Source organism: Tauraco erythrolophus, chromosome 26 (assembly GCF_009769465.1).
Source record: "Tauraco erythrolophus isolate bTauEry1 chromosome 26, bTauEry1.pri, whole genome shotgun sequence".
Classification (NCBI taxonomy): domain Eukaryota; kingdom Metazoa; phylum Chordata; class Aves; order Musophagiformes; family Musophagidae; genus Tauraco; species Tauraco erythrolophus.
In genome coordinates, this window is record NC_141490.1 from 6,260,862 (window position 1) to 6,275,526 (window position 14,665).

The window sequence follows — 14,665 nt, forward strand, 5'->3', positions numbered from 1 at the left end:
AGCAGCTGCACTTTGAAAATAGCTATGTGGATTTGAGTTTATTCATTCCATTTCCTGACCAAGTATATCTGCAGTGCAAGCAGAAGGTTTTTTTTTTTTACCCTTGCACAAAGATGGGAGCTCTATAAACCCAGCTGTCTTCTCCTATTCTCTCCTCTGTCACTAACCCCAATTTCTGCCTAATCATTGATAACAGAGAATCTTGGAGCCACCTTGCATGTTCAGGTAAGCCTGAGACCTCAAAATCTGTCCTCAGTGAGTGCTGCAGCCCTGGTGCTGCTCCCTGTGGATGAGCTGTTGGTAACTAATTGAACCAAGTAGGCAGCTCTGTTGACCTGGTTTTATCACTGAAGTAAGGAGGCATATCTGACCTTGCACTGCTTTCAGGAGCTTTGCTCTTGAGCAGAAGGTTGTTTATGTTGAGTTATTTTTAAGGATAAAGCTGTGGTTCAAAAACTATCCTCTCCTAAGAAGTACTTTTTAATACAGTTCAAAATGCACGTACAGGAACCCAAAGATACCCCTGTAGGGCTCAGTCTTTAATTTGCAGCTGACATGATTTTGATATGGTACATGAGGCCTTGAGCATCCTAACTGTAGAGGGCTGAACTTCTCCAAGTTATCACCATCAGTGTGATGTTAGTGTTCTTTTATTTGTGCATGCGTGGCTAGCAGGAGGTAGCAGTTTTTGACCTGTGTCTCAAGCCACAAGTCACAGAAGAGGTCAGGCTGTAAGTTAAATTAAGAGCGCTGTCTACCTTTTCCATGATATTGGGGAATCTCCATCATGAAGGATAAAACACTGGAGCACTGAGGTCATTCAACTTTTATTGAAAAATCACCAACTACAAAGCGCGTTTGTTTCCTCTTGGCTGACTCTCTGGAGTCCCCAACATCAGAAGGACATGGAGCTGCTGGAGCGGGTCCAGAGGAGGCCACCAAGATGATGTGAGGGCTGGAGCACTTCTGCTATGGAGACAGGCTGGGAGAGTTGGGGCTGTTCAGCCTGGAGAAGAGGAGGCTCTGGGGTGATTTTATTGCAGCTTTCCAGTACTTAAAGGAGGCCTACAGGAAAGCTGGAGAGGGACTTTTTACAAGGGCGTGTAGTGACAGGACACGGGGCAATGGCTTTAAACTGAAAGAGGGAAGATTTCGATTGGATATAAGACAGAAATTCTTCTCTCTGAGGGTGGTGAGGCACTGGACCAGGTTTCCCAGAGAAGCTGTGGCTGCCCCATCCCTGGCAGTGTTCAAGGCCAGGTTGGATGAGGTTTTGAGCAACCTGGTGTAGTGGAGGGTGTCCCTGCCCATGGCAGGGGGGTTGGAAGTAGATGATCTTTGAGGTCCTTTCCAACCCAAACCATTCTGTGATTCAATGACATGGCTGAAAATGGAGAGGCTTTACATATTCACATGCCTGTGGAGCATTAGTTCCTAAACAGTGCTGTCTTATACTCTCACACCCCCTGCTGATGGGGCTTCTATTGTTGTTTGCCTTGTCTTTCCAGTAGGGCTATTATGTTTCCTAATTGATCATAACTTTACAAGCTAAGCTTGGAGGAAAAAAGAAGACTTGAGCAGTTGAATTCCCCTTGCCCTAGGATCTGGTTCACATAATGTGATAGTTGATGATGTCATTGTGTTAAAGCTTCAAAAAAGATTGATAATGATTCCTCATCCTTGAGTAGTTCAGTCTGGGGCCTTTTTATTTTCAACTTGTGTACTCTGCAGCGGTGCTTTAGCAGGATCTCCGAGGAAACCAAAGCAATTAGAACACTTGAGACTTGAATTTCTACCAGTGTTAAGTCTGTGAAGGATCCTTCAGTCCAACCAGACTATACAAGTGTGGAGTTGAGCTCTGCAAGGGCTGCTTGTGCATGCCTCACTGGAAACCCGTGAGCAATTCCTTGTGGATTTGGAAAGGGGCTACATTAGGGTTACAGTTAGCCTCATGTCTAGGTTTTGGCAAGAGCAGAGAAAAAAAATCCGTAGTCTTTCTTTGCTTAATGGTGGGTCAAAAGGCCAGTCCTGCAAATCGTTTCTCATTGTAGTCACTTCTGTATGGAAAATTTTGTAGGAGATTGCATCCAGCTTTTTCTTCTCTTCATCTTTTCTGTTTCCTTATGCTGTTCTTTGAACTTCTAATGCTGTTGGCCACAGAGGGGTTTTGTGGAGGATATAATCTTAGAAAAGAACACTTGATGGAAGCAACTTGTGCAAGAGAAATACCCTGTAAAAGGAAATCATTCATGGCTTTTAGCTCTTTAAAAACCCATCTTAACACTCCTGCTGGGTTCCTTTCACTGTAAAGTGATGCAGAGGATTAGTCAGCATCATCTAATTAGGCAGCAGCAAAGCAAAAATTTTGTTTAACTGACTCTGCCTTGATTCAGTTTCTGTTGGTAGGACTTGCCCATTGAAACCAAATGCAATAAGGACATTTTATTGGTGGCATTTGACATGTCAGAGGGAGTGTGATGTGAGGCATACTGAAATGAGTCTTGCACCTGAGGAGGAAATTCAAGGTCATGGTGTGCAGTTTCTATACCAAAGCAGTCTTCCTGTGTTCCATGTGAGTCTGCAGGTAGCTGGAGTACCTCCTGGTTTAATAGCTCTGGTGATTTGAGAGCTTTAATTCCACTCCATCCTTCTGAAAAGGACAGGAATGAAGGGGTTGCTGGAGAGCCTTTCCATCCCATTCCTGTCATCTGTGGTGCCCACTATGGTACCTGAAACAGGAGAGCACATCATGGGTTCTTCTAGGGTAGGCTGATGGTGGGGTCTCAGGAGCTAAGACAACTGTATTTTACAGTCTAACACCAGAACCAGGAGAAGTGGCTTCTGTTTAGGAGGTTTGTCTTGGCCCTTTGCTTTGCAGTAGCACTTGGGCACATACTCAACTGCACGTAGACCTACGTGTTTGCTGTGCTGAACAGCTTTCTCCAACTTTGGACCTCACTGAGGAATGCTGACATTTCAGTCCACGGTTGTATATAAGGACAAGTTGGATTTTACTGGTTTCACAGTGGTTCACAAAAGATTACTTACAGCTGAGGAATTTGGGAAGAACAACTCAGCCTTTTCTGATTAGAGGTTATTACTATTAAGTGTTGCCAACTGGGGCATTGGGCCTGCATAAAGGAGAAAATTGATCTTTTTGCATTGAGCTTTAAAACAAACAAAGCAAAACATTTTTTTCTTATTAGAACAAGAGGTTTTTACGAGCATGCAGTTGACACTATATAAATTCAAACTAACGACGTTGCTGTAGATGATGTGTCATCTGCAATTAGCTGAAATGGCTGGGATGTGACAGAGGACAGGACAGGAGAGTTTTCTGCTTTGTTCTGTCAGAACTGCTTACTGCTTTCAGGTGGGAAATGATGTCATGTATTGAATCAGCCTTATTGCTGGTATTGATAACGAATCAGTAAATTGTTCCTAAGCTGTTACGACTTCTTGCGACTCCCAGTTTCGATGTAGGTCCTTGAAATGGAGCCCACAAGCAATCTTCTTCAGAAGGAAGGACATATACCCGAGAAGCACTGATTATTTTCACTGGAACATCCGTTTTGGTGGCTGTGAGCCTGGCTGGCTGCTCTGACTGTTACACGGATGAGAAGAGAGATAAATTCCCCTCTTTGTTATACAGCTGGTGAGGAGCTCTTATGGGGAAAGAGCTGTCGGGAAGTGAAGGCTGGGTGACTTTGAGGAGGTGGCCGCAGCCTTGGAACAGTTTTTTTTTTTTTTTTTTTAGCTGAAGGGGATGAGGTGTAGTGGAGAGGAAGCATGTGGATGGGATTCCAGGGAACTGAGGGAAGGGAGCAGCTAGGAGTGAGCTAAATAACAACAAAAAAGCAGAACTGGAAGAGTGAGAGAAATCTGTTTCCTTTTTTTAATCTGTAGGCATTGTAGAAAGACTGAACCTGGAGAAGTTATTTTTCCCTGCCTCCCACACCACCTCAGGAGCCCCATCTGCAAAATATTTCTATTTCACAGTCTACAGAGTACCAGAGTAGATTAGAGCCTGCTTTTCCCAGACTTTAGACGGGACATCTCTAGGGACTTTCCTAACTTTCCAGCCAAGCTTCAATGCTTTCTTCCTTATTTTTTTTTCCGTATTTTAAAGTAGTGTCCTCAGTATAACAATAAAAGCAACATAACAATTCACTGAAGGGACTAAATGAAAAAAAACCAAACTGTTTAACTTGTCTGACCGTTGAATACACCTTTGAAATGATGTTCTGCATGCAGGTGAGGTTTTGGATTTTCCTATTCCTGAGGCTGTTGCTGTGCTAGGCATATGGCAACGTCATGTGGAATCAGGATGACAGTGTCTGGTCTAGCAGTTCCCCTCTGCTCACCTGAGACCTCCACATGGTTTCTGAATATTCCAAAACCTTGAATATCACATTGTCTGTACAGTCTTGTCAATGTTTGGGAGTGAATTTTAGAAAGCTTTCTTATTTCCACAATGTTTTCCCTTTGTTATTGTTTTTATTTTTTTTTTTAAGAGCAAGTGGAAGAGGTGTGTTGTCTCAGAGGCAATTCTAAGGTGAGTCACATCTATATAAATAGAACTGCTGAGCACATTGGATAAGCTGCAGCGTGCAGAGGACAAAAATGCTTCCGAGGAAGGAAAGCTGCCTTGTTAAAATGATCACTTAGTTGTAGATGCCTGTCCTTTACGACTGCTGCCAAGGGTACCTGCCACATAATTTTTCCTTCCCCTCACCCTTCCTTCGAGCAGGTTCATTTTAAATTGTAATTACTGCATTTGTTAGACCACTGAAGTTCCAGCAGAAAGCACAAAGAAAGGGTGGAGACAGCTGCAATACAGATGTGGGTGCTGTTCTGTACCATGAGTGAAAGTGTGTCCTTTCTTCATCTGAACTGATGCAGGGTTTGGAATCTCATTTATCCCTTGTTCCTTCACTCGTGATAAATTTGAGAGTCCACGTTTCAGTTTTCTCCAATTCCAATGATTTGTAGCATAGGTAGAACATGAGGACAGAGCTTGGCTTCATGGGAAATACTGTCTGCAAAACAGGCACCTGGAATTGTTTGGTGCTGGTTCAGTTAGAGGTTATTTGATAAGAGAGAATTCTTTTCCACTGAAGTTGAGGATACTGGGAAGAGCTCAGCAAATCAGCTCTCCAGAGGCCTCAGTTTGGACTCTTCCAACACAGAGGAAGCCCCTAGCTGTCATTGTGAAACCAAGTTTGCTCCAAAATCAGGATGCAGAGTGCTTTGTGTGCGCAGTTCCTAGCGGAGTGTAGTTGAGCCCGCCGTGGGATGCAGCCAGGTGAAATCCCACGATGATGAAATCCGTATAATTCCTGACATAATGCTTGAGTTTTTGTGTTCTCTTTTAGTTTCACTTAGTCTGTATTTCAGTCATCTTGGATATAGGCATGAAGAAAACTAGTTCTTCGGGAAGAAGTAAGGAAGACTGTGGACAGCGGAAGTTTAGGCTGGAGTTAGATCTTAACTCATTTCCTAGAGTAGGTTTTGCAGAAAAACCCAGTGCGTGCTGGCGATGCATATACAGTTCCTTTCCTCCAAGGCTTTACTTGCTCCAAGTCAGCTGCCTCCACGTGATCTGCCCAGGTTCTGTTGCTAGCCATTCATCCTTGAGCAGTGGAAGAATTGATTGGTGCGATGTCAGTGATCCAGGGCTTGGCAAAATCCCACTCCTGCCTTTGCCACCCGCTGTCCGTGAGCTCCATGAATAAAGCGTGGGAGTCCGACGGATGGGTGCTTGTTCAGGAAGTCACACGTAAAGAATTTAACTGAATCCACTGAAAATGAACAGGACAGGAGTCTGGAAGTTTAGTCATAAGAAAAGTGTCCTGCCACCGCTGCCCTGGAGTGCCATGGCTGTACGCATGGTTTGATGTTGCATCAAATCTCTTCTAGCTGCAGGTTTCCTCTTTTTTCCCCCAGCTGCTTTCCTTCCATGCGTTACACCAGGCTGGGTGAATTGTTAACAGCTCTTGAGAGTCTCTAAGCCTGTTTGCCTCAATAATCTGATCAAGGGGGGAACAGGGATATTGTTTCCTTTTACTCATTTTCAAAAAAAGAAGAGCCTGTCTTACCATTGCTGGGTTCCCTTTGTGTTTTTTTTTTTTTTTTAAGTAGGCCAGCACTAAAAATGGAAGTTAAGATCCCAGAAATTTCTTTTGATTAGCTGCAAGTTGGAAGAACTGTGTGCAAAGGAGAAAGTGGGGGAACATATGCTGCTGAGGACACTGCAAAAATACTGAAATAATATATCTGTATACTCAGGTGCCACATAATGTGAGAACTCGTGACTCCAAGGCAAGCATGAAAATGAAATTACAGTCTCTCAGTAATATGCAATGTGGTTTTTTCCGTATAACTTTATTGGATTTTTTAATTTTTGCTTTGCTTATGTTAAAAAGGCATTTAAAGCTTCTCTTAGAATGCATGGGTTGTGTATGTTTCTTAATTTCATCAGCCTTGCTGTAAAGAATTATTGGGAGAAGAGAAAAATTTTTTCCAAGTTCTTGATTTTTTTTTTTATGAGCAAGTGTTCCTCTCTTCCTTCCTCCTTCCTCTGTTATCTTTTTTCCTGTAGGAGTGTTATGATACTCAGCAATGACAAAAGTATTGGAATTTTAGAGAAACTAATTTGAAAATTTGTGTAGTTTTTTAAAGGCTCTCACTTGCATGCATTGTGACACACCTAGGAGACACTTTTAAGGAGATAATTGGCTTAAAAATTCAATAGGATTCTTATAAAACAAAATTTCAAACCCCTTGGATCTTTTATATTTATTTTAAACAGAAGAAGTCACAAGAAAAAGTTGAACCTTTCCAACATCTAATATGGGGTTTGCATGAGAAAGTTTGGCATGAAAACCAAAGAGGCCAAGTTTATATGGTAGCAATAACTTCTGGAGGAGCAGAGCAGGAAATCAATCTCTTTGATTATGACCAGAAATGCAATAGGAAAAAAAAAAAATGCCCAGGATATTACTGAGTCCTGGAGTATTCTCTTATATAGCTCACCTTGAAGGGGAAAATTGAGTACGGAATCACTTGGTGAGAAATCCCTGAATTTTTAATTTAAATTAAAAATGTAATTATTTTTTTTTAATGTGAGAACAAATCTGTGGCTAAACCTGTGATTGTTCTGTGCACAGAGATCCGGTCACCATGGATAACGTTTGCATTAATCTGCTTTCCAAGTTTTAATTAAGAGAAAAGAAAACCCCTGTGTTAGCACGGGATCCATGATGTGGATGAAACCAAGAAGGCTTGATGCATTGTTTCAGCTTGTGTGTATTTTGTGCATTTCTTTGTGCATCTTCTTCCCGAAATGAAACGCTGCCTGGCACAAGCTGAGTGGAAAAGGTTTCCTTGCCAGCTGGGAGAAGGCAGTGCTTTCATTGTGATCTCAAATGGGCTGTTGTGCCTTGTTCTGGCGGGCACATGGTGCAACTTCTGCAACTTGAGTAGAAGTCTTGTGGTGGCTTTGAAGTCACAGAACTTCTTTCCATCTCTGAAGCGCCATCAAACATGATTTTTGTTGCCCTGGGAATGTTGTTAGAGTCGATGTTGTTATAGACAGGCTGTATTACCGAAAGCATCGGATCTATCAAGTTTGTCTGCTGTGTAGGAACTTAAATCAGGAATATTAGTAGCTGTTTTCCTTCACTTTTCATCCTTCTGTCTATGACAGTAAAATTATGCCAAGTGATTTTTATTTGACCTCCTTTACATTAAATATTTCTGTGCTTTTTCTGCTTTGGAAGCAATATATTGCAAAATCATTTGGTGTGAGACATTGGGATTCAGATTACCGAGGACTGGAGCTGTTGCTTGTTTGAAACTCCTGCCTAAAGATTTATTTGGAAACATTATTTTTTTTCCCTCGTTTGCCCAATGGATCTCTCTTTAATTGATCTCACCTGTTCAAAATGGTATGCCCTGGTCACTCAGGGATGCTGAAATCACTTTATTCAGTTAGATTTGTTTATGAAGAGAAGACTTCTGGCAGAAGGAAACCTGCAAGTGTCACCAGGTTTACCATTCTATTAAATTGAGAGGCAGCGTTTAAAAGGCAGCAATTCAACAGCTGTAAAAAAAGTCCATATATTGGCCAATATATACTTAGGGAGAGATAACTTAGCACAAGTGAGGAGGAAAGAAAAGGTGTTTGGATGGACTAGTTCATAAAATTGTGTGGGTTTTGCACTAAGTGAACCTGCCTAGTTGCATTTTTCCATAATTTACAGTGTTTCAGCATGCCCGACCTTTTCCTGAAGAGTCGGCTCCCTGTTTAGAAGCAAGTTTTTTTTTTCTCATGTCCAACTTCTTCTGTAGTTTTGTATGGGTTTTTTTTGTTGCTGGCTCTTTTTTCCCCATTTTTGCTTAGTCCTACCTCTCCTAGAACCTGCCGAGTTACGTAGCCTGTTGTTCTATAGAGCCTGCCAGTAGACTTGTCCAAACAGGTTTTTCCAAGACATTAATATTGTGGTTTGCTGTGTCCTGCTCCATGTGCAAGGAACAATGGGAGGTCCAGCAGCTGAGGACACAGCTGCTGAGCTCAGACACAAAGCCATTCATTCTTACTAAAATCCTTCTTTCTTAGTGTTTGGTGTTTTGCTTTTTTTTTTTTGAGTGTTGTAGGTTACCTCGTCACAGGCGGGAGGGGGCAACAGGAAGAAAATTTCCCAGTGACATCCTTTAAATCTTTATTAAAACCACTCGTAGTGAAGCTATTAATATTTTTATAGCACTTTCCCTGAGCAACTGTCACTTTCCACACTCATTTTCTAGTCAGAAAGGCGTTTCAAGTCCATTTCATTTTCATAATCTTCATTTAAATGCAGTCCCTTGAACTACACAAGCGATAATTGGATACACAATTTCCTAATTCTGGAATGCTGGGTGTTTGGCACTAACAGAATTTGACTTAAATCAGCTATGAGTTCTCCTGTTTGATCTGTAAAGACACGTCTGCGAGCTTATCTTCAGTGATTTAAAATTATGGGGATGATCTTGATTTAGTTTGCAAATATCAGACCTTCTCACAGGTGAGCCGAGGTTGTATATTTGAAACAAAACAGAGCTGATCATCTGGAGATCTTGTAGTGAGCATTAGGAGCCTGAAAAATAGTTATATGCATCAGTAGAGCTTAAATTTTCTTTATTGTAGAATGCCTTGATTTCTAGAAAGTCTTTTGTAAAAGATTTTTTTAAAAAAATTCTTCTTGTAAAATTATTCTGCGCTGTTATTAGCCAGATAATAAAAACACAGAGCAAAGGATGTTACTGCCACCACAAATTTGAGACTCTGCAGAGGCACCAGCTCTGGTTCACTATCTACAGCATGAAATTGTCAGAAACATCCAAACTCCTGTGCTTGAAATCTATCCGGTGCTTCCCAGAGATTCATCCCTTAGGAGTTCTTCCCAGTGTTTTGTTTTCACGCTGGGAACAGGAGCGTGTTGAACAGTTGCATAATAGTGCAGTACATGTTTGACAGATACTTATAAACAAGTTTCATGGTGCTGATGGAGTGGCCACCTCTTGCTCATGGGGCATTGGTGACAGTGGTTTTGTTCCAGGGATTGCTCTGGATGCTGGGCTCTCTGGATCGGAGACTGTTGTGGTGCAGCACTTTGCACAGCAGGAGCTTGGAGCCAGTTCTGCAGTAGTATTGTAAAATAGTTGCACTTCTCCAACTTTTGTTTCTTCAATTTGTCCTACACCAAACGCAAAAAGAGCGTGTGGCTCCTCCACTCCGAGTTTTTGTTGCTCAGCTTTTCAATTTCATACAGGAAATGTCAATCTGCATGTTCAGGTTTTAAGATCTGTTTCTTTTTGAGGGGGGCACACGGCATTTTTCAGCTGGTACTTTTATTTATCTTCAAAGAGCGTTCTCCAAATCCTTATTGTGGCAAATGTACGCTCTTTTTATAAAAATATTCACCTGTAAATATTGATTACGATAACTTCTTTGCACCAAATTACAGCCTGCTGATGCCAGGGCATGATTCACCTCTTACTGTGTGACAGTTGTCACCCAGGAGTCTGGCACTTGTGTTTCTTTTTATAGATTTGACTTGAACATAGTGATTTTTATTTTTTTTTCCTTTTGTTCCTCTTAAAGAAATTGAGTCCCAAGACATCTTAAAGCTACGTGTGGATTGTTGAGAATTAAAAGTGACAGCCTGCTCCTCCTCGAGAGAAGTCACAGGTGTCGTGTCTGAACGTTCACCTGTGTGGTTGGCCAAATAGGCACAAGAAATTACTCCAAATTATCGGTGCTCTTGGTGTTCCCCTGGGAATACATCTGGGTTCACACGATCATGGCCTTAACCTGCCATGCTGTGACCCTGCTCAGGCACTGTGGGAAGTCATGGAGCCCTGTGGTGGGGGCTCCTGTTCTTCCCCCCACCCTCCAAAGCTGTTTTCTAGCACATCCACCTAATTTCCCAAGCAAAACTCCTAGTCCTTAGCTGAGAGAGTGGTGTAGTTGATTCAATGTCCAACTCTTGCACCATTTAAAGTGGAATTAGAGGCAAGCAGGCTGGTACTTGTATTGACATCAGCCACAGTTGCATGAATCTGCTGTTGGAGGTCTGCTCTTCGACTGCAGAAGGCTACTTGTTTCTCTGATGACACATAACATGCTATCCTGCTAGACTACTGAAAGTGGCGTTATGTTTGGTATGAGTTAGACACCCATGTCCTTTCACAGTCCATGAAAAAAAATTATTTATTACTTGTTTGGTTTATGTTAGTTTTTAGAGGTCAGCTTAAAGGGCTTGTTTTGGCTGAACAAAGTGTGCAGAAGACTACAAAGTCTGCCCTGTGTTCTGGCCCCACATGATTTTTTAATTTATTTTTTTTTTTCTGCTTTATTGAGAGAAATCTGTTTTGGTGAACCAGTGTGAACTGTGAGAGATTCAGAAACTGAACTGGGACTTAGGAAACCTGGACTGTAATCCACAGTAGTTCATTGTGTGTGCTCAGACAAGTCATTTGATGCCCCATCTCTTTGCACAGAAAAGCTGGAGGACAAACAAACTCTTCTGTGAATGTTTTTGCTGGCACTACGGAGTTTGATCTGTGCTGGTACTCTTAGACACTATTGGAATGAACTTCCACTGAATGGAAAAAAAAGTGGTTTTATTTGTTTTTCTTTTTAAGAGGTCTTTAATGATGGTAAGAACTCAAGCACTAGAATCTTCTCCTGTGTTCTTTTCTGTCCATGGAGTTGATACTGGAAGACAGGAGGTCTGCTTAAAATAACTTGCAATGAATGGCTAAGAAATCCTGTCACCCCAAAAGATTAGGATGTAAGCCTTTGATCCAAGTTTTGCACGGGTTGAGTGTTTTTCAGGAAAATGTCGTGTTTCACAGATTGTGCCGGGTTCCTTCTCTGGAATTTGTGAAGACTTTGATTTATGCCAACAGCAGTTCTTCATAAAATAATGAAAGCAGATTGGTGAACCAAGAGAGAGGTCAGCCTAACCAGGGAGTTGGCTTAAGGGAGAATGCTGCTTTCCCATATGTAGGACGTTATTACAAAGGATATAAACGACAGTGTTGGCCTCTTTTTTTTGTTCTTCTAGCTGAATTTGTCTGAAGTTTAATAATTCCCTTCCTCCCCCCCCCCCCCCCCCCCCCGTAGTGGCATCCTTTCAAACTCTGTTTACAACCCTAAAATTTTAAACCGTGGAGGAGATGTGTCTGTACAAAGCTGTGCAGGACCACTTCTCTTGAGCTGGAGCGAGGAAGGCAACAGGATAGTAGGCAGCAGTGGGGCATCCTTGCACGTTCTTCATCTCGTAACTGTTCAAGGGTCTTGTGAAAAACCACTTGGGAACTTCAGGTTGTTGAACCTGGCTGTAGTGGTTTAAGCAGTTGCCTTTCCATAATAAACATCTGGGGGGATGGGGAGAAGGAGTCGTAACAATTGTCCTTTATAATTCACCTTTTTGCTGATTGAAGTGAATCCAGCATATGTTAAAAGGAGTATTCAGCAGTGTGTGTGTGCAAAAATACTGATTTTTACCTATAGCCAAAAAGCAGCTATTACATTTTGTATATATGAACTGCAAAAGGCTGTACTTAAAGTAAAAAAAAAAAAAACAGCCCTGCTGTAGAAGTTTCAGCATGAAGACAAAAAGCGCGACTTCTTATAGTTGTGAAATCCCTGTTTAGTTCCAGTTGCTGAGAAAATGCTTTAAATTTTTTTCCAGTTTGTGTTTAATTTTAGTTACCTGTGAATTTGTGGGTGTTTATAAATGGTACTGTGTGGAGATGGGAGAGACTGGGTCTGTTTGCTTTTTAACTGCTGGTTTTTATACCTGAGTTCATTAAATTCTTGAAACTTAATGAGGAAGCAACTTTTTAGCCTAGTGGGGGCAATTTCCAGTTCATCTGTCGAAGTCTTTCCTGTTGTGTTTTCAGCAGTGGTGGCTCAGAGGCCTGGTGGCCAGGGACATGAAAGTCTTGAAGTGCAGAACATCAGTGGCTGTGCTCTCATAACTCTGGGATAAATTACCACTGAACCACTTCCAAGATGGGAAATTTTCGGTACATCTTACAACTCATTTTCCTGGCATGTGTGTTTTAACAAATTCTCCTATTTCCTTTCCCACCAAACCAATATCCCAGTGAGTTAGATGTTCTGGATAAGGTGTAAGTTGTTAGGTGTTCTGTTCCCTGCCTGGAAAGCTGGGCAGTAACATCCTTTTCTGTGTGTCCTTTTCCCCCAACCATTGAGCTTTTCTATTTTCTTGCTGTAACATGCACCCGAGCTTCTTGGATGTTGTTCTCTGTGCAAAAACTAATGAAAAATCTGCTAAAAGATTCCCCAAGCTCTTTCTCAATCTTCTTTTATTTTCCTGTGGTGCTTCGTAGGTTTATTATAGTTTTAAATGTTTAGATTGTACCCATAAGGAAAGCAATTAAGGAAAAATCTATGCATCAGTGGATTGTAATGAGAGAAAATTAGATTCGTCTTTCATCTTCTTTTTCTGGTTGAGAAAAAGAAAAAAGTATCATCTCTTCTTCACGTTCAAAACGGCCATTTTATTCTCATTTAACCATGTTCAGCATTAAAAAGCTTTCAGTGGTGTTTAAAAAAAATATATCCCAGAAGCTGTGCTTCAGGAAAATACAGAATGTATTTTTTTAAACAGAAAACCCTTATGTCCAGTTATTTTTTTTTAAAAAAACAGTGATTTTTCATGAAAGGATATCATTAAAATGTATCCTGTGTTTTGTTTGTACGTTCTTCTATCGATGGTAGCCAGAATTAATCTTTACCTTTGAACATGAGAAGATTAGCTGGAGCTTAGAGCTACAGTGGCTTTCCTTGGGGGTAGGAGTAGGAGTAGCATTTCTTGCTGTGCAACATTCGTATTATGTAACGTGTGTAAGATAATTTCCATGCATTATCCACGTCTCCAATGTTTAAAAACCAAACACACCCCAGTAACAGCAAAAAGCTGCTCTGTCAGTGGCATCTCGGTGACGTTGTCTTTCTAGATGTAGAAGGAGCACGGTTAATGGAATGACAGTTGCTGCAAATACTACTCGAAGCCTCTCAAAACGGAATATTTATGTGTTTATAATGTGAGAAAGGAGGAGAAGCTGCAGATACAGAACTGTGTCGGATCAAACAATCTGCCTACAGGGAAAGATAAGACACTCTCCTCGTGCAACGACAAGTTGCAGCCTTATTTTGAAAAAATATCCATATTCCGTTTCTTTCCTGTTGTTTGTGTCCTTTCTGTTGAGCAGGCACCTTCTGCAAAGCACAGGCTGAAAGGTGGCTTCAGCTCGTGGTTTTTCCAGCCCTTCCTATCACAGCTGGTACCACACCTGATTTATTTGAAGTGTTCCAGCTAGTTATATTTGCAAGTAACTGAGTCCTGCCAGTGCTGGGAGCAGAGCACAGCCTCTTGGAGAAGATTGTGGATGCTCCTATCCATGCTGCTGTGTTTTCCCACCTCTTTTCTTAGCTGCTTGACTTTTCTTTGCAACTCCAGCCTTTCACAAGGCTATGATGGTGACATCCTGGATATCAGCAGGCTCCCTAGCTGTTCCAAGTCATTCTTGAGCTTCTAGCGTAGCTCCTTCATGGCTTTCATTTTTTTACCTGCCAAGAGCCCTGTTAGATTTAAGTAGTTGGAGAAAGCCCATATAAAGGTGAGTGCTCAATCTGAGATGACCTGCTTTGATGCTGGTTAGCCCACGAGCTATAAATACAGGTTTAACACCACCATTCCTGAAGTGTTCCCTCTCCCAGTCCTTGCTCCTACCCTGTGGTGCAGAACGGTCTGGTGTTTGTGCGGGGCTTTCAGCAGATTCCTGCCTCCTGTTCCTCCTCCAGCACCACGCTTTGTCTGCCATTCAGCAGTCCCAGTTGATGTAACTGGATCTCTTTCACCTCTTCAGCTTCCAGGCTTGCTGCAGAGCAGGGGAGAGACTGTGGGCTGTGTTGTGGCTGGAGAAGGAATAGCTATTTTTGCAGAGAAAAATAAAAATGAACATCTCTACCTACAGCATAATAAAATGTTCCACCTCTGGATGCATCACCTGCCCGAACTCCTTCCCTGTTAGGTGATCTGACACAGGATATTTGCTGTGTCTTGTTAGCATTGGCTGTTGCACA